The sequence below is a fragment of the Natator depressus genome, chromosome 1 (assembly GCF_965152275.1).
Source record: "Natator depressus isolate rNatDep1 chromosome 1, rNatDep2.hap1, whole genome shotgun sequence".
NCBI lineage: Eukaryota > Metazoa > Chordata > Testudines > Cheloniidae > Natator > Natator depressus.
The window spans coordinates 264,527,879-264,554,870 of NC_134234.1; the positions used below are offsets into that span (position 1 = coordinate 264,527,879).

Below are 26,992 nucleotides of genomic sequence, written 5' to 3' on the forward strand. Positions count from 1 at the left end.
AGTCTGTATGATATAGATGTCAATACTCTCTTGAAATTCAAAAAGAACCCATTCCTGCAACACCAGAATAAAATGTCTTTGCTTATGAAATTGGCATCAGCAAACATATAAACCCAGCAATCAATCCAAAATTATATCCATTCTAAATGATTTTTTGAGAATAAAGGATGTTATTATGGAGAGACAGAGCATAAACATGTGAACTTCTTATTGGTGATCTGCTATAAAAATAGAAAATTATCATATCTTCTATTAAAGGAATATGAATACATGACATGACTGCAGTTACCTTTGCTTATGAATTCTTTTTCTTCCTTCTCTTTCCATGGTAATTTTCAAACCCTGATGTAGATATTTTTGAAGCAATGCTCCACTTTGATCTCTTTGTTTCTTCTCATCAGATTGTTTGTGACAGGAAAATAGTTAAAATAATGAACCAAAAACAAAGAAACAAACAAATACAGATCTTCAATTAACCAGAAACAATCTATTAAAAATTTATCATAACAAATTTGCCTCTACTGTTCCAATATGGAATAAAATTTCAAACCTTTGCAGTCAGTGAAGCATGAAATAGCTTGTCAAAAATCTAGTCTAAAATATGAATCATACAGAAAATATAACCACACTGTGCTTGAAAATGCTGAAAATAAATCTCTTCATAAGAACCAAAATTGCTTTGGATCACACCTCTGATAAAGTTATACCCCCTTATAGAAGTTTCTGTAATGGCAAGTGTCCTCTTATTTGACTGTTTGAAAATAAGAAACTTATTTTGTAAGATTGCTCTGAAGGTAGTGCACATTTCCATAAGCCAAGCACATAACAGGTAACACGTAACTGCTTTTATTATAAATTAATTAACAGCAAAATATCAAATCTTCCTTATTTAAGCTACCTTCTTAGGAGACTCAGAGTGACACCCACGGGCAGCAAAAAATATATATCCTGCGAAGTTCTTATAAGTAGGCAAAAGTTACTGCCAAAAGGATCAAAATTCCTTTCCTACCCACAACTTTCAGACTGAAATGTAAACTCCATATATTCTATTGTACTTGGGGTATAACTCTACATGTAATTAGAGGGTTGAGAAGTTAAATAATAATTTCTACTTGTAACAGAATCTGAAAACATCCCTTTCCTCACCAGCATTGTGAATTTTGGCCTGTTTAAATTCAGTTATTCCACATTCAAAAGGACACAAGTGAAAAGGGGGCTACACTTAAAGGGCAATACTTCTCTTATCAGTGTTGCTGGGTTGGGTTGGGTTAGGAACTCATACCGCTGTAGATACGACTAATGGGGTTATTAAACAAGCACTGCAGTGAAACACTGTGTAACACCATTAGTTGGCACTTCTGGCCAGCTAGGTTTGATTTTGCCGTTTTTGTCTCATGATTGGCCCACTCCTTCCTTACTGGCTTCCTCTTGCTATCAACAGGTATCAGTATCAAAACAAAATACTGGAACAGATGTGTGAAGAATAAGAAACAGAAGGGTAACAGATATATGTATCTAAAATGATGTAATCATTATTACAGGACCAAAACAAAACAAACACAAACTTAAAAAGCACAAGCTTTGGACAAAAAAGGTTCCCTCTTGTCTTGACAATCTGTAGAAGAAGTGCATATAAGTTCATCTGTTTAGAACATACTGAAAAAAATAGAATTCTGTAACTAGTGGTTGTTTTAAAAAAGTTACTAAAATCAGAAAATGGGTGAATACGTTTCTAAAGGTTTTAAATGGATTACAATTTAGTGAACTAACCAGAACTTCCATCCACATGGAAAAATAACATTAAGAGTGTATATTATAGTCATCTGATCATACCTGACAGACTCCAGCACATTTCCTTAGTTTCCTAAACAATCCCTCACTTCTGAATTCTCTGCCTCAATTTTGCTACACGTAAAATGGGGTAGTGATGTGCTAGTAATATTTAACAAGGTGCTACCTCAAAAATATACCCCCTTAGTCTGTGATAATCCACACTATGCCTGCCATACCTGCAAACAAAGCTGCTTTCTCATAAACAAAACAAACCAATGAAGGCGGAACCACCACATATAAACAAACAAGTTAACTGACCTTGAAGGACACATTTACTCTTTCTGGAACAATACACTGAGTATATTAACAGTTGAGTGCAGAATTCTATACTTGTGTAAAGTGAAGGAGAGGTTTGCTCTCCAGAAATTTTTTTTTCCCCCTCAGGCCAAGAGATAAGGGATGATTTAGTAGTATCCACGGAGGGTAACTTACCTTAGTTCTAAAGAAACTGTCCCAACTTTTCTTTCACTTTGGTGGAAGCATTTAACATGGAGTTTCTATGTACCCTCTATAGCACATTCCCAGACAATACATATGGCGGTATTGTGAGAATGAAGTAGCAAATGTCCGTAAAATGCTTTGATGATGAAAAACACTTTGTAAATGGGATTACTTATTAACAGCAATAAAATTTAAAAGTGCCATATTATCTTGCCATTTGAGCTCAAGATTTAATAAATATACTAGATGAGTAAATCTTTTGCTGTTGAGTTGTAGTTGTTCCCAATGGAATCACTAGACATTAAAAAATGTTAGCGATTAACAAAAACATTTAATTACATTTTAGAGTTTGGAACCATGTTGCAATATATGAATTTGTCATACTGCATTTGGCCTCTGTAAAATGATTACGAAGGCTATCTCAGTGAAAATGCACATGCTACTCCAGGAAGTTAGAGCTGAATAATTTATCTCTGTCCCCACCTCTACTGAGTTTAATTTTATTACAGTTATAAAAGTAAGCCCTTTGGGGGCAGGGATTGTGTCTTCCTGTGTTTATACACCTACCATGAGGGGTCCCAGTATTGACTGGGGCCCTTTGGCACTACAACACCACAAATAACACATAATAATAATAACAGAGGAAATATTTTGGTCCTCCTGAGCAAGAATTATCTCTGTTTTTTGGTAACATAATGCTTTCCCCCATCATTAATATTCATATGTTTTAGGCCAGAAGGGAGCAACCATTATAGTAATCTAGTCTGACCTCCTTCATAACACAGGCCAATCACATAATTAAACATGGAGTGTATGATATGTAGCATGGAGGGTATGACATGAGCTCAGGAATAAGGAGGCAGTTTTTGTTTTTTTCCCCAAACTTTCAAGATGAAGCTAATGAACAGACATAAGAGACTGTTTGAAAGAGCAACGAGATGCAAAAACACTCTTAAAATTAGTAGATGGAGCATTCCAAGAGAATCAAAGGTTCAGAGTTTGAGAACATCACTGTGTGCACTTTCTGCAAAAGATTTGTGTGCTAGATCTGTGGTTCCAAATGACTATGGCAGCTTATTTGGGGGTTCTGGGTGCAGTGTTGGGGCTCATGCATATCAGGAGGACTATTGTGGGGGGATGGGGTACTGAGAGTTGGTTGGGGGATGAGTGGCTGGTGTGGATTGGTGGTGCTGGTTGAGGGGGCTGGGTTTGTAGCTAATGGGAGTTAATACTACTTGCTTGGGAGTATTGGCTGCTGGGTGTGTGGACACTGATGCCGGGGCTTGTTGGCACTTCTTGTAACCCTGAGTACTTTTCTGGGGGAGTGATACTTCAAGAGGCTGTAAACCACTGGGGAAGAGGGATGGAATTAAGACTGCGGTGGGAATGATTAAGGATGGAGCAGATGGTGCAGCGGGAGGGAGAAGTAGCAAATTGCTTCTTTCCTCTGCTTCTCACACTCCCACTGAGTGAGTCTTACTGACCTCAGGACTTTACTTATTGCCCCTTTACTAGTGAGGAATGGCCCTCTTGCCAATCCTCTGTGGAGCAACCCCACCAGTTGAGAACTCCTGTTTTAGTGACCTATCTTTCTAGAGCTGCAGGTCAAGGGTTCAACTTCCCAGTTTCCACCATGTGTGAATTATGTACAAACTGGGTCTGCTTTAGACATGAATTCTTCTTACAACTTACCCTCTATGTCTCAACTTCACTATCTGTAAAATGCAGGTAAGACATGGTCTGAGGTGGATAAATCTTTCAGCTCTGGCAAAATGAAACACTAAATAGATGATAAATATTATAGTTGCCCTTTTTCACTCTGAGTGGCTAGTCAAAGTTTGGGGCCCTGGTGATGTTCCTGTTGAGAGCAGGAATCAGTGATAGGTATTGCTTAGATGCAGTTTTGTTTATTTACAAAAAACGTACAAAGTCCTGTGTCTTTGAATGGAGGAGGAATCAATAACAAAAGGAGCAGTTTCTTATCTTACAGCACCAAGCCTCTTTAGCCAACAGACTCAAAAGCGTGCTCGCTCGCTCTCTGTTTCTCTCTCTAGCTTTTTCCAGGGTCACGCTATAATCCCAGGCTACTGCTTGGCCTTCTTCCTTTTTGCCTCTCTTTCTTACTCTGTTCATCTGTTGTCTACTACTGAGTGTTCTGCCTTCCTTCACCCTTCCCATGGTCACAATACTCAGTGGAACCCTCTGCCTACCTGGTGCTAGTTTCTGGGTAGACTGCATTGGGTAGGCCTTGTTTTAGATGTGGCCCCATAAGTGTTTCTTACCAGTATCTTAAGTGAAGAGTGCATTCGCATACCAGTTTGAAAGAGGTTTTAAACTTACCCCATAACAAGGTTTCACCCAGCTCATACCATTAAAATTAGTATATTACTTGCCACAGAAACAATTTTGTTTATGCAATGCAATTTGTAGTCATATTTGTTTACTTCAGAACAATTTATTTATTCAGAGCCTTTAATAAATAATAATACCACCTAGCTTTTATATAGCATTTTTCACCAGTAGATTTCAAATGCTTCACAATCTTTAATGCATTTATCTTTAATGCATTATCCATTCCTGTGAGGCAGGGAAACAACCAATGTTTTATATCAAAGCGTAAATCAACCAAGTTTGTTAAGGAATATTTTGAACACACTTAATAAAAGCCAGGTTCAGTGATCTTCTATTTCTAGCAGGAAGAGAGGAAAAGCACATAAAAAACAGTTTGCATGATAAAAGCCTGACAGCATATCCTCCACGCATACCAAAGAAAATAACATGCCTATGACATCTACAACAGCAGCAATTTTCAACTTCTTATAGTACCGATGCAATGTGCTTTGCAGTCATCATTCTTGCATAAATCTGTGTCATTTTTTATGTTATAATTTTGCATTTCAACAGATCAGTTTGTATGCCCTATATCTGTAAATGAGCCAGATAATATAGAATGTGAAAAGTGATTTGTGCTATCAATGACATCAGGAGTTTTGCTGCTGTAGTTATTAACAGATATTTTTTCATCCAGCAGCATAGACTAAAATCAATCCTTTTGATAACTAGGCATGGCATGAGCTGTCCGCACTGTCATTTCAATCTGATGAATCACACATACACAGACCTTTACCTTAAAGGAGCAATTGTTCACATTTAATCACAAAGAAATGTTCAAGCATACTATCGTACATTACTAAATTTAACTGCAATTTATGTCTTATGTTTTAGCAAATATGTTTATGATAATATGGCTCTGGCATCTAGATATATTGTTTTGCTCATTTTACAAACATTAAAATCTAAGCTAAATAAACGAATACATTGTATTTTGGATCATTTATCATATTAGATTTGCAGATTTTGAAGTTTCCATTATACAAACATTCTTTATCTGAAGATTTATCCTAATAATCATAATACAGATGAGTTATTAGGTATTATGTCTTCTTCGGTGGAATACCAAATATACCAGATAATAGATATCATCTCAAGCAAGGAAGAAATTTGAGTACATATTATCAAGATTTGTTGTACATTTTATTAATTAGTCCTGCTTTGGTTCTGGGATATGGTTGGGGGGGTGTGTTAATTCTGGGAACATAGCACAGACGTTTATTTGACAGGAGTGTTATGGAAGAGCAGGTCTCTTTTTATAGCTAGTTAACATTAGCGTTCCGAAGGAAGCCTAAAATTTTAAAAATGACATCAGGTTTATCCTATCTTAATCCTGAGGAAAACTCTTTGAGAGCTTTGTTTGGAGGGAGGTTGAGAGCGAGAGGAAGGTCAGCTGGCATTTGGGTTTCAACCAGGTAGGTTGGTGTTAGATCTTAACTCAGTGCATTTCAAGTAAGCATTGAACTTGAGGTAAACAGTGTGTGCATGCATGTCTGTATCTGACATATGGGGACCCCAATTCAACAAAGTATGTATGTAATTTTAAGCATGGGAGTAGTTCCATTTACTTCAGTAAGACTAACCACTTGCTTAAAGTTGCATGCACATCTAAGTATCTTACTGAATCAATCAGGCATAATAAATAAATGTATCATGCACCTTTGACTTGGTCACCTCTCCTCTGATTACTAATCCATATATATTAAAACAGATATTAAAGTGGCTAAATATGGTATAAATCAAGGTAAATAAATTGACCATGATTAACTAGAACTCAGGCAAATAGGATTTTTTCATAAAAAATGAAATTAACCAGGGTAACAATATAATCATCTTGGCTCTGAGGTACAAAGACCTGACATTCAAAAACATTTCACATCAATATAATCTAAGACTATTTATTTCCACCGATAACAACTTTTAATTTGCCAGAGAAGAATAGTAACTACTTCCACACGTAATTTAAGATGCAGACCTTGCTATCATGGTCATGCCTCTCTCTCCTCTAGATTGGAATAGTGCAATGCACTCTACAGGTGGCGACATCTTAAATCCATTCAGAAGCAGCAGCTAATGCAATATATTGCAGCCCACTTATTAAGTGGAGTATCTTGAAGAGAGCACTGGACATCAGCACTCTGTGATTGAAAATCTGTGATTATCTGTTGAGTTCTGTAGAAAGACTGGATCAAAACCAGAGTCCATCTAGTCTAGTCTCCTGTTTCCAACAGAAGCCCCCATCATAGGAAACTGCAAGAAACCATCAGTAAGCAAATAAGGGACAATATGCCTCCATGAAAGTCTTATCCTCATCCTTAATAATTAAAGATTGCTCGAGGCTCCAAAGCATGAAGCTTTTCACTCCTCCAAAACTTTTTTTTAGCATGAACTATTATCTCTCTTGATATCCATATACAGGTCCAATCCTTCAGTGAACCTTGCTAAATTCTTGGCCTCAATGATATCTGGTGGCTCCGAGTTTCAGAGTCTAATTACACATTTTGAGAAAAAGTATTTCCTTTTATCCATTTTGAATTTGCCACCTTCCAATTTTAATGAATGTCTCCTTGTTCTTGTGTTATGAGGCAGGGAGAACAGAAGCTCCTGGTCCACTTTTTCTATCATTCGTTATTTTATATGCATGTACCATTTCCTGTTTTTGTCTCTTTTCTAAGATAAATACTCCTAGTCCTTTAAATCTCTCTTCAAATGACTTTTCCATGCCAATCCTTCTTTGAACCCCCTCAAATTCTGTCACAGCCTCTTTGAGATAAAGTAACCTATATTGCCCACAGTACTGCAGATGAGGGCTTACCATTGATTTACTATGGCATTATAATATAATCTGTTTTATTCCCCATCCCATTCCTTATGCAGTCTCACATCTTGTTTGCTTTTTACACTGCAGCTGCATATTCAGGTGACCTCTTCATTGAAATGTCCACAACGATACCAAGGTCATCTTCCTGAGGAAGAGACACTGGGGTACATGAGAGCTGACCTCTCTCTCTCGCTCTCCATAAGATACTGCACAGGTGCCGACAGTGGAGGTACTTGAGCTATCGCTGCTTGTTTATACACAAGGGATCTCTGGATACTGTAGGACAGGCATGCAAATACTCCCAACTGAAGACTGATTGAAGAGACCAAGACTGGGACTGTTTAGTTTATAGAGGAGATGAATAAGAGGTGACAGAACAGGTATAAAAAATAATGCAACATACAGAGAAGGGTGCCTGATTTACCTTTCATCATATGAAAATGAGGGATCATACAATGAAATAGAAAGGCAACTCATTTAAAATTATTAAAAATAAATATTTTTGTTATACAGTGCCACAGGGTATCACTGAAGCCAGAAGCTTAACAAGATTAAAAATATACATATTTTATGGCTTATCAGACCATCCATCGTTACTTTAGATTGGATTTAAAAAAATTAGAAGGAGTATCATGTCTCATGCTTCAAGATATAAGCCAACCACTAATTGCTTTGGGTTAGGAAGAACGTTCCCAGATGGGCAGATATTTTGTAATGGTTCAATAAAGGGTTACTTGTACTTTCCTATGCATAATCTAGTACTGGCCCACGTCAAAGACAGGATACTGACCAAGATGGACGAGTGGTCTGATGGAGTATGGTAATTCCTATCTGCACTGTAAGGGCTCTTGATTTTGGAATACTTTCTGTCTGAAAACCTTAAAATGAGTAAACTCACAAGGTCAATGGCAAAACCCATTTCTCTTGAACGGATGTTTGGAGAGATCTAAGGTGTCTGTGTTGTGGAGTTTCTTTCAGGGATGGAAGGATGTGACAATCTGGGCTGGTAATATTTTCTTTGGTGGCTGCTGTTTTATGTTGCATGGGATTTACCACTGTTTTTGTTTTTATTCCTAGGGATTGTATTTTTAATTGAACACAGGGGCCGAGAGCCTGAAATAGGCATTTTTTTTGTTTAGTTTGTTTGGTTTTTGAAACTGAAATAAACAAATTAAAAATCTCATATCTAGATCTTCTCAGTTGTGCTGACCTTTTTAAAATCTTGAAACATATGAATGAGCTTCCCATGATAAACAACAGATTTCTCCTCCTCTCAGGAAACAAAAAATTACTAATAATTTAACAATATATTGATATCACACATTTTGATAAGAGGATACATTTTGTAGCAGTAGAGAAAATCTAAACTGTGAAATGTTTAATATATCTGGTAAATTTGTAGAAAGATTAAATCCTTCAGAACTATCACAAACGTAAATTCCTTTAAGTTTCCAACCTATTTTCCTCTAAAATAATCACATACATTTTTTCAAATTTCAGAGTAAGGTAAACCTTTATGAACGTGCTCGCTTTACGTATGTGAACAGACTCAGAGACTCAGATGCAAAAAGCTAAGCAAAGTATGAGAAGTTTGCAGAATTAGGGCCTCAGTTTGCAATACCCCATGATGCATTATTCAAGATTGTATGTCTTTCTGAACACGCACAATAACTTCCTCCACCTTAGCTATTATTGGAATTCTGGTGTCCATTTTAAAAAAATTAAGTTGATATAAGGAAATAAGTAAAGTCATTTGAGTTTACATCAACCAAAATTGAATTTCCAGACACACTAACACAACATGAGCGACTAAGACCAGCTAGAGTTTACTGTTTCTATCTCTACTCTACTCCAATCCAGATTACAAATATAAATACATGGGTCTCTGATGGCAGAGATTCTATGCAGATTTTTCTTTTCAGGGGCCTTTTAGAAAGTTAAGCTTTTTCCTCTCATTAAGGAAATTCCACTATAAAAAACCCCATAGGAATAATTAAAACATTCATATTTTTTAAATATATTAGTTACTCCCTATTTCCTCTTAAAATGCTTTGCTCCAAAGGGTGATCTATCCTATGCATCTTCCTATACCACCTATTTCCACCAAAAATAAAAATAAACAAAGTTAGGCAGGAGAAGGCTCTGAATTCCAGAACTGTAAGCTCTAGTAATGTCAATCAATTGAACACAAAAACATCATGAAGGAAAGAGGTTCTCTTAACTGAATACAACCACTGGAAGAAAATAATGAATCAAGCCAGCAATATTTCCCCAATCTCAAAATCCACAGTCAGTATTAATGTAACCATAAAAAAAGTACAGAACCAGGTCAACATTCCAAAATAAGATATTTAGTTTTATCTGTTCATCATATCATTAATCTGATATAAACAAACAAAAATTTTATACAGCCACAGGTCTTTTCAAGTGCTTTCAATTGCCAATTGGGACGTGTGGGGATGCTCAAATGAACCTGTGCGTACAGCTTTTTCGCCCCTATTATAATAGCCTTCATATTCCCTTCTTCATCAGTTCATTTAATACATCTGCAATTAGCTTGTTGCCCAAATCTAACATGGAGAATAATAAAACTGCTGATAGACTGTACATACAATTTGTAGAGAGAAACATGGGCAGGGCCAGGCCCCATGTGCCCTGTGATTATGCTTATACAGCAATGTCACGGCCATAATTTATATTTTTGTCACGTTGCTGCATAAATCCCTGTTTGTGCTGCATAAACGCACAGAAATTCTGCTGTCTTTCAGTGCTGAGCTTCCCCACCTGCCATTTTGCTTTCCTGTTTTTTCATCCCTGTCTGTTCCTTTGTTCTGTGGTTTCACCATCAGTGGGAGTTCTGTGGTTTTCAGTGCCTGTCAACAGAAAAAGGAGCTACAGTATTTGTGGACTATAGAATATTTCTCAGCCATTTAGCAGAACTGCAAATGATTTCAAGATACAGCCCTTAATAGTATACGGCCTTTACTCTCATTTCAAACATGAAACATGTTTTCAGTTATATTACTGCAAACATTCAAATAAAAAAAACATGACTTACATTATGAAGTGACTGAACTTGTGATTTAAAACTACACCACTAATTCTGATATTGAGTAGAGGATATGTAATCTGGTAAAGACCAGTGAAGTTAGTATTCAGGTCTATCCCTTTAAACTACACGTGATCTCTAATCAGAGTTGAATATGGCAAAGCTATTCTCACACTATGCGTTCTCCGTTTAAAATGACTTAATTTATATTCAGTTTTATATTCAAAACACTTTTCTTTATCTGACCTATACCAGCACAGTTCAAGTACTTATTCAAACAAAGTTTTATTTGCATCATTATTCTGTAGAATTAATTTAAATAGACTGTGTTAAGAAACAGTGGTTTTATTTAGTTAGTTAGTATTTTAGATTGACAAATCTAAATTTTGTCATTCCAGCACTAAATATGTATGACATCCACTGTGTAAACAGGATTTTTAATGGAATGTTACTTACATAGCATTCACTAGAATACATTTTCCATAGTGCCTATTGTGCTATACATACCTAACCATTATCTTTTGACCAACAGCAATTGCTTATTTAATAAAAAGGAATGATTCCAACGAAGAACTACTGCAAAATTTTGATACTCGAAAAGCAAACAGTGCTATCCCAGTACTCTGCAAATACACGAAGACATGAGATCTCTTTAGTACTAATATTCACATCATTAGAATTGTTATCATTACATATCTGAGGCTTTCAATCAGAACATTTGCTCTTTGTGGCAGAATCACTGATATGGTTTCTATTAAATTTCTGAATCACCACCTTTTGCTGAATCCCTTTATGTTCTCACATTTTTTAAATACTTAAAGAGGTAGAACTTATCTTTAGATCTGGTAGGGAATTGTTAGACAAAACAGTTTTTTGTCAAAATGCCAATTTGTTGAAATTTTCACAGGGAAGGGTCAGTTTCAGCAAAACTTTCATTGGGAACATTTCTCTCATCAAAAGGGAATGGGGGTGGAGAGAGAGAGCACGTGATCAGGGCTGGCCCTAGATCAAATGGCATTCCCCCCCACACTCCATTTGTTAAAAACATTTGAGTACTTTATTTTTTATTGCATTTGTTGCCCATTTCATGACTCTGATGCACAATTTGCATGCACGATTTATCCCTGTCATATAAAATGATAAATTTGCATGCTAGCAGCTGTAATTCTGTATTTATTCATGCCATGTATAAAAAAATAAAAAAATTAGTTTCCTCTAAGCTTATAGAAATTTTTTAATTTTAAGAATAACTGAAATGTACTAACATCAAGAAATTGAACTGTGCATGAACACTCAGTGGACCAATATTAAATGGTGTTACAATAGGCAACAGCCTTAGAACGTTAACCCTAGTCCTTTAGTCCGTCTCTTGTCAACCATCGTCAATCGAAGATACGTTTTAATGAGCCTGAGCTTTGAAAAGCTGCGCTCACCACTCGCAACTGTGACAGGCAGGGTGAGCAGAATCCTCAGAGCTATCCACACATTAGGAAAAGTGTCCCTCAGCTCTGCATCATGAATGAATTGCTGGTTTTGGAGTGAAGAGTGCTTCCCACGTGGAAAATGTGACAAACGTTGTCCAACTCGATGTAGAGGTCTTTATCATTGATGTCCAAACATTCTCCAGGTGACAGAATCCAGTGAAGGTCCATACAATTGTTCAAGAGAGTGTTTTCCTGTCTGCAAGCAGCTTACCAAGGTCTCACCACCCTCCCCCACCCACGTCTTTTCATGGTGCTTCATTTTTCCAAACCTTTCTTAAATGGACACTCAAGCAGTGTCAACAAGTGAGAAAAAAACCTCTCTTTTGAATTTTTCTTCTGAGCCTCCCATCACCTCATCTCTACCCTTGTAACCAAACTGTCTCTTCTTCTGATGAATACAAGTTTCCTTGAAGACAGGCTCAACTCCTAAGTTTTCCACCATTTCTTTGGCAGCAGTGATGGCATCTTCAAATCCGTTGTCTGTGTAGGCCACAATGAAATCAAGGCAGCTTCTCAAAATAGTAGTGATCATGATGTCCATCGACAGTTTGTAATGCTTTGGTTATGTTTACTTGAAACAAGTTATCATGCCAAACCACAACTGAAACCAGAAATGTTAAGTCAGTGATCTGGTTTGCCAGGCTTTGCCCCTCGTGTCAGATTCCGGCCTCGGCTTTACTCAACTGCGCCAGTTCCATCAGGGCTTCGTAAACTTCAGTCACTTCGTACCTCACTGGCCTTAAACTGTCAGTGTAGCTCTCCAAGCTAGTGTCACTTAGTGGCTTCACAGTCAGATTTTTAAACATTGTCCGTTATCCTTTTAATAACTCCAAAAAAGAATACTGAATCTAAAGAATGGTTTCAGAGTAGCAGCCGTGTTAGTCTGTATTCGCAAAAAGAAAAGGAGTACTTGTGGCACCTTAGAGACTAACCAATTTATTTGAGCATAAGCTTCCGATGAAGTGAGCTGTAGCTCACGAAAGCTTATGCTCAAATAAATTTGTTACTCTCTAAGGTGCCACAAGTACTCCTGTTCTTTTTGTGAATCTAAAGACGACGACGCTGCATCTGACACAACCAGGTTGAGGGAATGGCAGCTACAAGGCACGAAGAAAGCTCTTGGATTCAGTGCAAGGGTCCTTGCCTGGACACCACTGTTTCTTCCCTTCATGTTCACGCTGTTGTCATAGCCTTGGCCATAGCCGTTCTGAAGCTTTATTTTTATTCTCATTCCAAACGTTCATAAATGGTTCTTTTAAGCCTTTTCCAGTAGAGTCGTTCACAGACCAGAAACACATAAAGTGTTCCTTTACTTGGATACAGCCATCCTCATAGTCAACAAATCTTGTGTAAATGACATATTTTCACTGTACTAATATTGGGAGTGCAGCCCCTTATTATGGCATAGTACTTTGCTTTGCCGAGCCACATCAAGCGCCTTCCTTGCCATAAGGTCAATCAATTTGTTTTGAACTGTTTTGCTGCAGTAATGGTCAATAGCTTCTTTATGAACTACTCGACGTAGGCGCTCACACATGACCTTGTCATATTTCCCAAGGAGCTCTACCAAAACAAGGAAATTACCGTTATGTTCAGTGAACAACTTATACGATGAGCCCTGGAAAGCCAATTATTCTTTGCAAGCAAGAGGGTAACAGATCAGACGCTTGAGTATGTGCTGCCAATGCTGGGTTTCTACATTAATAATGCGCTGGTTTCCTGCATCTGTGCATTTATTCAGCTTGAGCCTGGACTCAACCTTCATCCATTTGGAGTGGGCTGGAAAATGGCCAAGTGACTTTTCATGTTGCTTCAGAGCATCGGCTAAGTTATGCCAGTAATTGTACCCAGAAAGTGCAAGCAATGATTTGGCATTCTTGTCAAATATTTTGCAACAAAAACAGAACACTTTGTCAGTTGATTTTGAGTAAACTAGACAATGTCGATTCAGTTTCTCACCATTCTTGAGCACTCTTTTGCAGTGTGACTTTGAGAAGTGTTGCTTTCTGCTCATTTACTAGAAATGTCATATCTTCAATTTTACCCAGCCCTTCAAAACTGTATGATCAATACTGGCAGAGTTTAGGATTGCCAGCCATAAAGCAGGATCTAATGTACCCATTTGTGGTGCGCAATTTTTATTCTGTCATCAGGAAAGGCTGATTCTTCATCATTTCTCTCCTTTTCATGTAAACCAGATTTTTCTTTGTCATTACTCTCCTTTTCATGCAAGCTACATTTTTCTTTATCATCACTCTTGTTTGTGCCACTAGGAAAACTGGATGATTCTCCATCACTTTCCGCAGATTTCTATTCCTTATCTTCAGGTAAATCTGCTAATTCCTTAGTAATAAGATTTCCATCATTTACACTTTACTCCTCAATTTCTTCTGCACTGGGACAATCGCTACTTCCTAAATCCCAGTCTCTGTTGTTCGGTTTCAAATATTTTCCCATCAAATTTGCCCCTTGCTGCAAACTAGATTGCAATTCAGCTTTTTGCTTCCTATACTGAGCTCCTGAAGGCTTCTTCAGGGGCATCTTTTATTTTCTATTGCAGAAAAAAAAAAGTTGATGTTCTGCTGTCTTAGAAAGTCATCAAACATTATGTGTTAAGCATGGCAAAAGAAGTAACAGTATTTCTTGTATATTGTGGTGTAGATAGGGGTTGGATAGATATCTCTGGCTTCTCATTAAATATGCCCTTTATTAATCACTACTTGCACTGTTCAAGTCTTAAAACACAAGTACACTTTCCTAATTACACAATAAAACAAGGTATTACAACAAGGTAATATTGCAGATGGGCTTTCACTTCAGTTCATTCTTATATCTCACTGACTGACTGGCGATACCCCGCCCTTTATGTACCAATGAAGGCATGGTTCACAACATTCTAGGAAGTTCAAGGAAAATGTAGTTCTCAAAAATTCTGGAAGGTTCCACAAGATTCTACAAAGATCCAGAACATTCAAGGAGGTTAGTGAAAAATGACTCCACATACAGAATACCTGAAATTGACTTAGTCTTCACAGAGCTCTCTATTCTTCCACACGCTCGTGCGCAAAGCATTCCATTCTTCCACACATGCACACTGCAATCTACTCCTCTTCATGGGCCCAGCACTGAAACTAAGATAATACTTAAAAGATCCCAGTTTGGGGGCATTTCCACGACTTCCCTCAAAATGTGATTTGCACAGGGCCCTACACAACACTCCTATTGCCTTCAAAATGCCCACTGTCAGAAAGAGAAGGCAGAAGCTGCTTCATATTTCCACTGTAAATTCAAAGTGGAATTCATTATGTCAAGCAGTCTTATTCCAAACAGAATGGCACTGACAAAATTTAAAGTATTTATGAATTTTAAACTGTTTCTTTTATTTTCAAAGCATGCTTATAAGTGTTATACATTGATAAAAGTTCAAAATATGAATTTTAGATGACACTCTTATAGTGTTGCTCCACCTTTTATTAATTTTGTAGTGGCTTTTTGATACTTTTTCCTATGCATCTCTCCCTGCTGCTGTGTCTCTCTCTCACTTGCTCTCCCCTCCTGCTGTGTACATTCCCTATTTCCCCTCTCACTCCCACATGCTTGGTTGCCATTTCTCTCTCTTCCTTCCCCGCTCCCATGGTGTGTACCTACTGTCTCCCTCTCTCCTGTGATATGTGCATCCACCATGTCTCCTTCTCTACTCATGCTGTGCACATGCACCATTTATCTGCAGCCCCGACAGGCAACTACCACCACCCTCCTTGTCTGCCTCTGTTTTCCCTCATGTCCTTTTCTTCCCATCCTCTTCAGTCCCCCGTCCTATGGCCCTTAGTACTCCTTACGTTGAACCCTCACTTTCCCTTCTACCTTCCACAGCTTTATGTCTCTTTCCTCTCTCATCTGTGTCATTCTCCTTCCCTCAATCCCTTTTCCATTGTCTCTTCCCCCACTCCATTCTGGCTTCTGGGCCAAAATAAAATATTTTGCTCGTATGTCAGAAACATCATGTGGGTCAGTTTCACTGTTATCTCAGACTCATGCCACAGCCAGTGACAGCCTCCACAATTTTCATAATATTCCCCACTCCCTGCAATATACACAGAGAAAGGCTCCCCAGTACACTGTACTTTCCTTTATTTCCATCTCTCCATGCTGCCACTCCTCTCTGAGTATATCTGAGTAAACCATACTGGTCAGCGTCTTGTATGCCCCATCTGGTCCTTATCCACAGCAAAGAAGGGTCTGTTACAGATCTCACCTGGCAAGCTAACTCTTGAGCTCACGCTGTAGAGACTCATGCTTTCTGCTCTGGATGTCCCCAACTCAATCCCAAACGTCACCCAACATGGTGGCCATCACCTCTGCAGCCCCCTGGGCCTCCAGTTGCCAAACTGCTGCTGCCAGGTAAACCTCAATCACCTGAGTCAGCCACTGTTGTTGCCCCTAGCAAAGGACAGGTGGGAGGGTCCCTGAAGGCTTCAAACATCTCTGGCAATCCACAGTAGGAGGAAAGAGAGTTGCAGAGGCCAACAGTTCTGCCCACTCTGCTGGATCTCTTATTTCCCTCCTTCTCAAATAGGCTGATGATTCTGGTGGCTGAGCCTAGCGTCTCCTCCTCTCCCTGGGTGGTGCTTTACTCAGGCCAGAATGATGGACCTTCTGCTCCCCTTCTCTTCCAGTATCACTATATTTGAAATATTATGGGCATCATTTGACAGGCAAAGGAGGTTTCATCCCTAAGACTGTCTTTGGTTGCAGCACTGCTCCGTGCTTGAGTCAGCTTGCAGTTCACACATACAGCAGAGGCAATACATCTACACCAGGAACAATGGGGAAATGCCACCAACGATGGCCTTTAGAAGGCGCATAATGCAGGTTATGGACACATATAGTAATCCCTACTTCCTGAGTTTTCTGTTCTGTTTTTCAGATTACCATCTACCTAAACAGATCAGAGATCTCACCATTCAGAATTGCTACAATATTCCAATTTGCCACTTCCTGCCTTAAACTCTTGTGAAGTGTGGCTGTGTACTGCTAAACAGTTGCTACATTCCACCCCAGATTTGGCTTCATTTCAGTCATAAAGGAAGTGATTCCATATGCAGTGTCCCAAGGACTCTGTAGCAAGCCTGACCTAAATTCTGCAGCCAGGCCCCATGGTTTTGTGGCACTTTGGTGGAGCAGACTGGAAATTCTGCTGCAGTTTCAGCTAAAGTTTATTGAATAAAATGTAACCCTTCTGCCAGTCAGAACTGGCAGCAGCAATGGCCAGGTTCAGTATCTAGGGGTTCCTTTTCAACAATACAAGACAAAACCATCTCGAGCCCCCACCCAGTGACCTAGGACAATTATACACCACCCCTGGGCGCCGCTAAGAGGCAATACTTCCCCTCTCACAAGCACAGAGTCTGAGTGTAGTAAAGAAACTTTTAATAAAAGGAGGGAAGTAACCCAGCATTAATTCGGGAAAACACTGCAAACAGGGTTCATAAACAAAAACCATGAGCAAAAGTCCTACCCCCAAGTAAGTTGGGCAGTGTCTGTTTCCCTCAGGTTCTTAAGTCCAGCAAGCAAAAGTCCCTGTAACGTGCCTGGCCCTTCTCTGCACTCCACTCACAGTTGTTGTCCTTGGTCAGGGCAGATCCAGAGTTCACAGGTGCACCTGCAGAGTTCACCTCCCACCCTGGGTGGAGGTAAGGAGACACCTTTCTCGCTTTGCTGCCCAGGTACTCACTTGCCGCTCTTCTTCACTTGCTGCCCTGCTGGCCGATCGCCACGCCTCTCTGCCAGGCTCCATTCCGGTCCTCTCCGCCAGCCACCTTGCTGCCAATCACCAGTCTGCTGGGATGTCTTCAGGTCTCACCACTTAACACAGCTCTCAGTGATTTCAGCTGTTAGTGGGGGAGTCTCACTGCTGGTGCACACTGGGCAGTGTCTTGTATCAGAGACACTGTCCCAAAGCAGGTCTAATGCTTAGACCTAGGTATCAGTGATTTCAGCTCTGTGTTGTGTAACAAGACTCTCAATTGAGTCTCAATCAGCTCTGTTTAATCAGGGGAGAGAGGAAGGGTCAAATGGTTCTAGGGCCCACCCCACCAGGTACAAGTACTGTCCCCACCCTCTCTCAACTCACTGGGCTTTGGAACGTTTGTCCCCTGCCTACCGAGTGCCGGTTAGCTGAGTGGTGAGTCCCTCAATCAGGGTATGCCAAGCACAGTTCTGCTGCCCTTGATTCACACAACAAAGATAACAACCCTCTATTACTCCTGCCCCAACAACAAAGGGACTGTGGATCCAACACGAGCTAAAAGTGATCATTTGGGCAAGCAATCCCATCATGCTCAGCACTTAGGCAGGGTGGATGTACCCATGCAAACGAGATCAGCTCCTGAAGTCCTCTTCCACTGCTCATCACTAGATGTCAGCGGTGAGCTCATTCAGACCCTGCTTACAAAAATATAAAAATTAATAATACAATCACAGAGCACTCCTTGATATTACATTCAATGTATTTTCCTTCCCCCACACATAGCACTTTTTGTATTTAAAATTTATAATTGCACTTTACATATATTTTCTATTAAATGTGAATTTTGTTTTAAAAATATAATCAACAATGTCATGGAAGCAGTTGGAAATTTTGGCAGCTGGATAGTGGAAAGTTAAGGGATTTGGTTCCTGGAAATTAGGATTTAGGATTGTGGCATAAGCATTGTAACTACATGTTTCTGTTAAAATGATCATCAGTAAAATGGATAACATTGCCAATTAAATTGTCATCATTAAGTTTAAGACTTAGCACTCCACTGAGCTGATGGGGTGGTCAAACCCCTTCAGAGTTCTTGTTTTAGGCAGTCTACAATCTCAGGAAGACATCACTGCATCAATTAACACTTAGTTCATGTTTGGAAAATTTCCTTTGCAAATGTAAGGATTAAAAAAAAAATAAAGATTCCATTACACAATTCTGTGCCCCTGAGTGAATTCTGTAGCCATGAATCACAGATGACAAAGATCCCTGCCTATGTGTTTATAAGGTGCTTTGGGATGTTTCAAATGAAAGATGTCATACAGACATAAGAGAACAGCTAGAAAAGATATAAGTAAATGTGTGATGTTCTTTAGCTTCGAAACATACCTCTAATATTTTTGTTATGTGAAATAGAAACCTCCATTTGTACTTGAAAGAATAAGCCACCATGGTAACACAACTAAACTGAAGGAACATTATCTTGGTCATCTAAAATTAGGTCAAAGACGTTTTTGAATTTCCTGCCTCCTTTGCCAAATACAGTAAGACCTTCTTCATACAGGAATAAATTTCTAAGCCTCAGCTGAATAAGCTGCTCACAGGAGAGCATTCTAACAAAAATGACTGAGGCTCAGGATATGAATGTAAAATTGATTGCTTGACCTGCTCTGTAACACAGTTCATATCATGCATATGCACCTGAGAAACTATTATGATCTGCACATCTTCAATCTGAATGACTGCTATCCTCGCTATAATAACGTTACCGGTTAAATCACCATCTGTGTCTTAGACTTTCTAATGTTTATGTCTCCCCTCTCTGCCCTACAAAAAGAATAAATCCATTTTCCTCTATTGTAGGAGAGGAAGTGTCCCTACACTTTGCAGGAGAGCGGAGCTAAATTATCCATCTTAACCATCTTTGGGAAATCAAGTTATACAGAGACAGATTGTAGAGTATGGGTGCAAAATGAAATCCGCAGGCCTGCTTCCTCTATAAAAGACAAGGGAACCTGGGGAAGGATTAACTGATTTTCCCCCATCTGGAGAGACTACTTAAATGATAATGCAAGAGGCAATAATGAAGGGAAAAAAGACAGACCCCTGATATGTTGGTAATGGAAGTAGCATCACATCTCTAAGCTACTATTTAGGTCCCTAGTCAATGTAGCCCACAGAAGTTAAATGAGGCTCTCTCCTTTTTGAGCTCGAAACATTAGAAACTATGAGATCTGTCATTTGTATAATAATCAATCAGACCTTAAAGAGCCTCTGTGTTCAGTTCCTCTTCATTATATAGAAAAAAAATATGGAGGTATATTGTGGCTTGCCTTGTGCAACTGCTCAAAGACGGAGAGGGCACAAACACCCCTACACAAGGCCAATCGTAATCTCATTCCTTACATTGTTGTTACACAAATATTACTGGTACACAATTAGCAATAGTGATTAACACCAATAGCAGTGAGAGATATCCCAAAGGTGGTGTTGCATGGTCAGAGTCAGGACAGTTAGCATTATGACGCCATCCATCGGGAAACAAGGAGGCAAAAGAATTGTGTAATCACGTCCCCAATCTGTATAAGTGCCCAGTCAGTCCCCATTTCCCTCCTGACAGTGAGCTTCCAAAGATGAATACAGAGAGAAAGCCTGAGAGCAAAGAAAGCTCACACTAGGAGCAGCTCCTTACATCGGAGTTGAGGTGGGCAGAATGCAGGATGGACAGAGAGGAGACTACCACTAACAGAATTACCGGTGAGTAATGTTTCCCTGTTTTACATCATTCGTTTCCCAAACAATGGCAGATTATTCAGGTCAGTCAGTGGATGACTTGAGGAAATAGGCTTACCTTATGGAAAAGCCTAGTAATCATTGACCACGAAGTCAAACTCCATCAATAGAGCAGCATTTCACCAGCTCAAGGTAGACTCCTCCAGCCTGGTCACAAGCTGTGTGGATACAAGCGCATATCCATTTAGCAATGGGAGCCTTCATTGCTGTTTCACCTGTATTGCATCCACTTCTTCTTTTGTATGGCAATAGAAGACTAGTGAAAGCACAGGTGTGACTACAGTTGGATCTAAAGGACTCTTATCCAGACGAGAGCAGAGAGGGTAGCCATGTGAATGTCTGAGACACATCCAGAATGAGCATAAATTGGGCAATCGTCCATGATGTGTCTGACAGTTTGCACCATGCCACATTCGTAGTTCTGTGATTCCCTCACTTTCCATCTATGGAGTAAGTATGTGATTCTTCCATGTCGGGTACAGAGACACCCATTTAGAGCTGTCCATATGCTCCATGGGGAGCGAAGCCGGCAATTGCACAGTTGGGTCATCAATTAGATTTTTGTTTGGTACATCGGCAGCCACTCAGGCTTCAGACCATCTTCTGTGAACATCCTTATCTTCCACAAGAAGGGCTATGGCATGAGACCAGAAGGGTTTTCTTGATTTTAGTCAGTGGTGAGGGTCATGAAACAGACAAATAACGGCTTTGCTTGCCTAAACTCTTGAGCATGACATAAATAAAGCTTCAAAGTACATTTTATGTTCAAAAGGTGAAACTTTTTATCCCAAAAGGATACTGGATTAAGGCAAATACTAGGCAGAATAAGGGCTGAAAAAAATTAAACTTGAATTATGATGGCAGGCAAAAAGTCAACTTCTCAGAGAAAAACTGAAGATAGAAGGGAAATAAACGAAGAACTCAGCTTCTCAGTCCTACCAGAGATAATTGCACTGAGGAAGGCAATTATTTAAAGAAGAGCAGCTATAAAGTGCTCTCTCTAAGGGGCTCAAAGAGAGGTCCAAAATGAACCTAAAAAAAAAAAAACAAGGACAGACTCCACTGTGGGATCACTATATGAATAGCAGGCCTCTGCAATAGAAATTAATGAAAGCGCCTATTGACATAAGGATGAGGGCCAATCCTCAATGTGTCTTTCACCTGCAGAACTGCAAGAGGAGAGTACATTGAGCATGCAGACTTTAAAATCCTTATGAAATCCTGGAAAGAGAAAGCTCAAAACATTCTGGAGGGATCATTCTAGAACAGCCAATGTTTCTGGTGACACATCTTCTAAATGAAAGAACGCGTGTGCAAAAAGCAATGGTTTCCTGCTGATAACCAGACAATAGGCCCCCTCAGCTGAAAAACATTCTGTTATAGGAAGCAGCTCTATTTAGCTTTCAGGTAATCAACTTCAAAAGTCAGAGCTGATTGTGTAACACAGGGCTTTGGGACTGAAGGTCCTCTCTCACTGGAAGTGTCCAGACGGGTAACTTGCAGAGTCATCAATTCATAAAAAACAAGGAAACAGGGCTACCAAGGAGCCACCAAGGTAACCACTGCTCTGTCCTGCCTGACCTTCTTCAATAACTTGTGGTGGAAGGCAGCACCTCAGGTCCTTGTTACAGGTAAAGGAGAGCTTTAGTCTCGTGGGTTAGGAAACAAAATAAAGTGAGCTTTTCTAATGCAGCAATGACACAATCTGTGGTGCAAGTAAAATTATTTTGAGGCTCCATCCCCCAGGAACAATTTTTTCTGGCATACCCAGTATGTAAAGCATAGTGCCCCTCCTTTCTAAATATAGAGGAGGGAGAGAGAGAGAGAGGTGGGGGAGTATGAGGTGGGCTTCCATCAAAGGGCCCAGAAGCATCACTTGTTAGAGGAAAATGAGCACTAGGAGCTACACTAGTGGTTCACATAAGCCACCAACATTTAACTGTTGTAATAGGAAGCTGTAGGAGGGTTGAGCAGCAAGGCAGGCGGACATACTGACCAGGTAGTAGGTCTCCAGCCAGGTAGGAGAGCCCACTCACTGGAGCAAGGAGGGCTGATGTACAGCCCTTTGGTATTGGACCTCCCAAGAGGCCTGGATTCTTGGTAACTCCTGGGTGCTAAAGATCCCTGACTGAATGTTCTACCAGCATTCAGTTGCAGACAGAGCTAGTTGTTCTGCCTTCCACGCTTTTCTTCCACGTAGTCCCTTACTCTAGTTTCAGACTTCTTAGTCATCTTCTTTTCTTTCTCTAGTTGTTTGTCTGTTCTTTCTCCATTCCTATCTTCTGTCATTTCCTGAGGAAGAGAGGGAGAGCAAGAAAAAAAAAGAAAGAAGGGACACAGAGCAGGACTGTGTTGATAGCCCCATGCTTGTAAGCAGGAGACAGCAAAAGAACTGGAGGAAAAGAGGAAACTGAGTGGGGCTTATATAGATGGGGCAATATCTCACAATTCCTTTGTTTCCTTGTTTCTAAGCAGATGGTGCTATAACTCTGTCCTGACTGCCAGTCATAGGATGGGAGAAGAGCAATGCATGGCAATTCAAACTTCGTATTTTAAAGAGCAAGAGATCCAACACATGAGCACATGGAACCAACCCTGACAATAAAAAAATCCAATTACTGGTAAAAAAACAAAACAAAACGCAAAAAACCTTCAAATTCAACTCCTGAATAAGCTTTCTACATATTTGTTGTTGTTTTTGTATAAATCTAATTTCAGTCATGGCTAATTATCTTGTGAACACAATCATAATACTGCATAATCTATTACCAGATTCTATTTGATCAGAGCCACTGCTTGGCATGATCTCACAGCGAAAAACTTAATTTTGACTACTTAATATTTCAAAAAGAAGCAGGTGGTCATTGCACTATTGTTATGTTTTGCTTGTTTATATCAGTAAAGACAAAATTTGGTGTTTTTCAGAAAGAAATGAACTAAAATGGAAAGTTACTACTACCGAGGGAAGATATAATTTTTCTATACAAAACTATATCATAAACTGATTGTAAATACAAAAAACTAAATCTTTAAGCCTGCAACTTAAACTTGAAAAAGCAGGGACAATCAGAGTTAAGGCTGCAATTGCATCTTCAATCAAGTTCACTTTCTAGACATTCTGCAGCATATAAGATATCTGTTCTCAACTCCCTGACATACCTAAGCAACATAGAGTGAGGTAAGGGCACAGTGGGAGCATTAACACTAAACTGCTAGGTATTTATTAATGAGCTTTTTGAACTGAGTTTCCTATTGACATTTTATCAAGTCTAAGCATGCTTTAGACCCAAAAGTATGTATAAAACCATTAGGGAATAAATTATGTCAATTAGTATTTACAAACTATTAGCTGGGGGATCTATGAAGTGGGAACAAAAATAATAAATAATTACTTAAAACTAATGTGTGCCATGTTATTCAAAATCATGGGTTGAGAATGTTAACATTGCACAATTAGCATGTGAGATCCAGAAATGCCAAAGTGAAAGTTACAAATACTATCTTAACTCTGTTCCCTCTTGCATATGCATAATTTTAATCAATTTACTTCTTAAATAATATAATATGACACGTTTCTTCTACAAGATATGTGCATCTAGAATACTGTAATTTTCTTCTCTCTGTTGAATGCTTATAGCAATTTTGTTACCATAACAGCCCACTGTATCTTACTGACCTAGAGACAAAACCTCAGAGCCTATAGAACCTGTAGCTCCTCCTACTGTAACTGAAACACAGTGTGGTTTGGCATGTGCCCATTTGATTGTTGTTCCTTGTTACTATTATTAGTAATTTCTTAATTACCTATTTCTCCTTGTGTTTCTAAAATTTACTATGAAAGGGGCCATCCTCTCATTTCTGTATGATCCAAGTCTGGCTATGACTATCACTCGATAAACTGGGAAGCACCTATTTGGTAAGTCAGGCTATACTGGTTTATTTTCTAAAAGCACAGTGCTTGTAAGGTATCTAGGCGGTGATTTGAGACAAATTTCATTTTGGTGGGAAAGACCCCTCAAGTGTGATCAAAAAGATATTATGACACCTGAAACCAGCCCATTTTACTACCAAACAAACAGTTGGCTGTGTGTGCATGTGATCTGGAGGAAAACATGCAGACACACAATTTTCAAAGGGATTGAAAGTGACTGGTAGAGGTAAATAACACCTCAAGTGGAAAGCGAAGGGCATTAACCATGAGCTGTCACTTTTTCAATCCAAATGGCAAATGTTCACTTAATTTTTATTTTTTTTTAATCTAGGAAAAGACAAGGAATAAGCAATTCCCATAAGCAATTCCTTCTCTCCTTTCTGTCAGTATTTCTTTTTCATCTCCTTCCAAAATTGTATTTCTATTTAAAAGCAGAGAGATCCTCGGCGTTTTCCTACTGAGCCATGGCAGAAGGTGCCCTCAGACCTGATGTCCCCAAGATCCTCTTCCTTTAATTGCCATGGCTCTTCAAAGTAGGCAACATGAATACCAGCGCTTTGAGGACTGGATGCATCCTTGAGTCTTCTCTATAAATACCGAAAGCATTTCAAGGGAAGGATGGATTCCTTGATTGACCTTAATTGGCTATCAGTAGCCCTAAAGCGTGATTCCTTTCATGACCAACAGAAGCCAGTGATATAGCTCCTGGAGTGAATCATATCTCAAAGGTACTAGCATGTTGTGGTTTAGCAAGAAACTGCAAGTACAGCTGCATATGAGAAACAGGAAGAAGACAATGTACAAGACCGTAATATATAAGTTAAGGTCCTGCCTTTTACATTAAGTAAACATTTGACTGGCTAGAATGGGGTCATCTAGAAAACTATATACTATATACCCTGTGCACGCACACACGCTATTTTATTTATACATATATATTTATTACAGGTGCTGTGCATATATATATATAGTATTATATCTCTGAGTGTGCAATTTACATTACTATATATATGAAATACATGTACACCACATGCAGTATGAAGTGGTTTAACTGCAGATCCATGTACTAAATTGCATTTATTATGAACCTTTGTCCAGTTGCACTATGCTTCGTAAGCCATCTTCACTTGGACTTCTTCTAACATACCAAACTAATGAGCAGCTTTAAACATATGCCTTAAAGAAAAACAGACAGAAAATTAAAAGAAAAACAGACAACAAATCCTACTAGAAAATATTTTCTTTCTTCTGTAGCCTTTTGATTAATTTGGGTGCAAACTGCACAAGCCATTCACCAGAGGTTCTTTACTCATTATGTAAATTCACTATGTGTATAATGAGATTGGTGAGTCACATACACAGAGACATGGGGACTTTATTTAGTTCCATATAAACAAGTATAATTGCAATCACAGAAAAATAAATAGAAATATAGATACAGAAATAAATATCGCAAAGCAACCAACAGCAAAGTAACCCCCACTGAATTGTGTATACTCACTATTCTATGGAGACATTAAAGTAAAGATAGAAAAAGTGGAGGAAGCACTATAAAAGAGCTTGACGATCCAATTTTCACCATTCTGTCATCCCGATGTCTCCAACTAGGGGATGGTCTGACCATCTTTTATAACCTTATTGTTTATCTTTCCCTTCATATCTGGGATGATATTTGATATTTGGTCTCAGCCCTTTGCTCATGTTTGTTATTCTGTAAGGCCAAAATTAGGGTTCCTGCTGTTATCATAAGCTATTTGTGTCACCACATTTCCAAATGTTTTCGATACATGAATAAAGTTTTGCTTCATGGTTAAAATATGAAAAAGCCTAAACCTCCATTATTTCACATATAAACTGTTCTTTTGCAGTTTACTTGTGTATCACAAAATACATATGGCTAAATCTTATAACACTTGGTCAAGCATTCCTGCTAACTACTTATGCCTTATGCTAACTACCACATCCTACAGGCCTCAGAATTATTGCAAGGCCTATTCAAATATTAATACATGTTTTATATTGGCTACTTGTACTAGGGGGCCTTCTTTAAGCATCCTGGCGTATGAATTGTAGTTAATTTTAGATATAAATCTTCCAAGATCAGGCTGCAGTACCAGACCTGAAACTGGTTATATGATGTATAGAAAAGAACAAATATACATTGACATGTTCATATCGTTGTAAACAAGCCTATCACCTCTTTGATGATGTGGGCATCCCCGTGTTTATGCAACTAAGAACATGAGTAGTTTCCACTGACTTTAGACATGAGCTTGTGCTTATTAAGTGCTTTGCTGGACAAAGGCCTATTAAACATGGAAGTATTACATACTGCAAAGCAGAATAAGCCCATTCTTGACTCAGAATTTAAAGGGCAACTCTCAGTCTCTTCTGGACATCCTTAGACAAGTTGTCTCCGCTCATTAGCTCAGGGTTCTGTGTCCTGACAGGTCTTTGGAGACTCTATTTCAAGGCCCAGGACATCTCCGTGTGCCAGGTT

The 26,992-nt window shown here is 39.0% G+C and overlaps 1 long non-coding RNA gene across 1 annotated transcript; it reads right to left on the reverse strand.

The window, feature by feature from the left end:
- Positions 1-304: 304 nt before the first annotated feature.
- On the reverse strand, positions 305-11,160 carry LOC141986498 (uncharacterized). The gene is made up of 3 exons (XR_012639300.1): positions 11,043-11,160; positions 10,271-10,359; positions 305-390 (listed from the first exon to the last, which is right to left on the reverse strand). It is a non-coding gene; the product is annotated as an uncharacterized LOC141986498 (long non-coding RNA).
- Between the last annotated feature and the right edge of the window lie 15,832 nt (positions 11,161-26,992).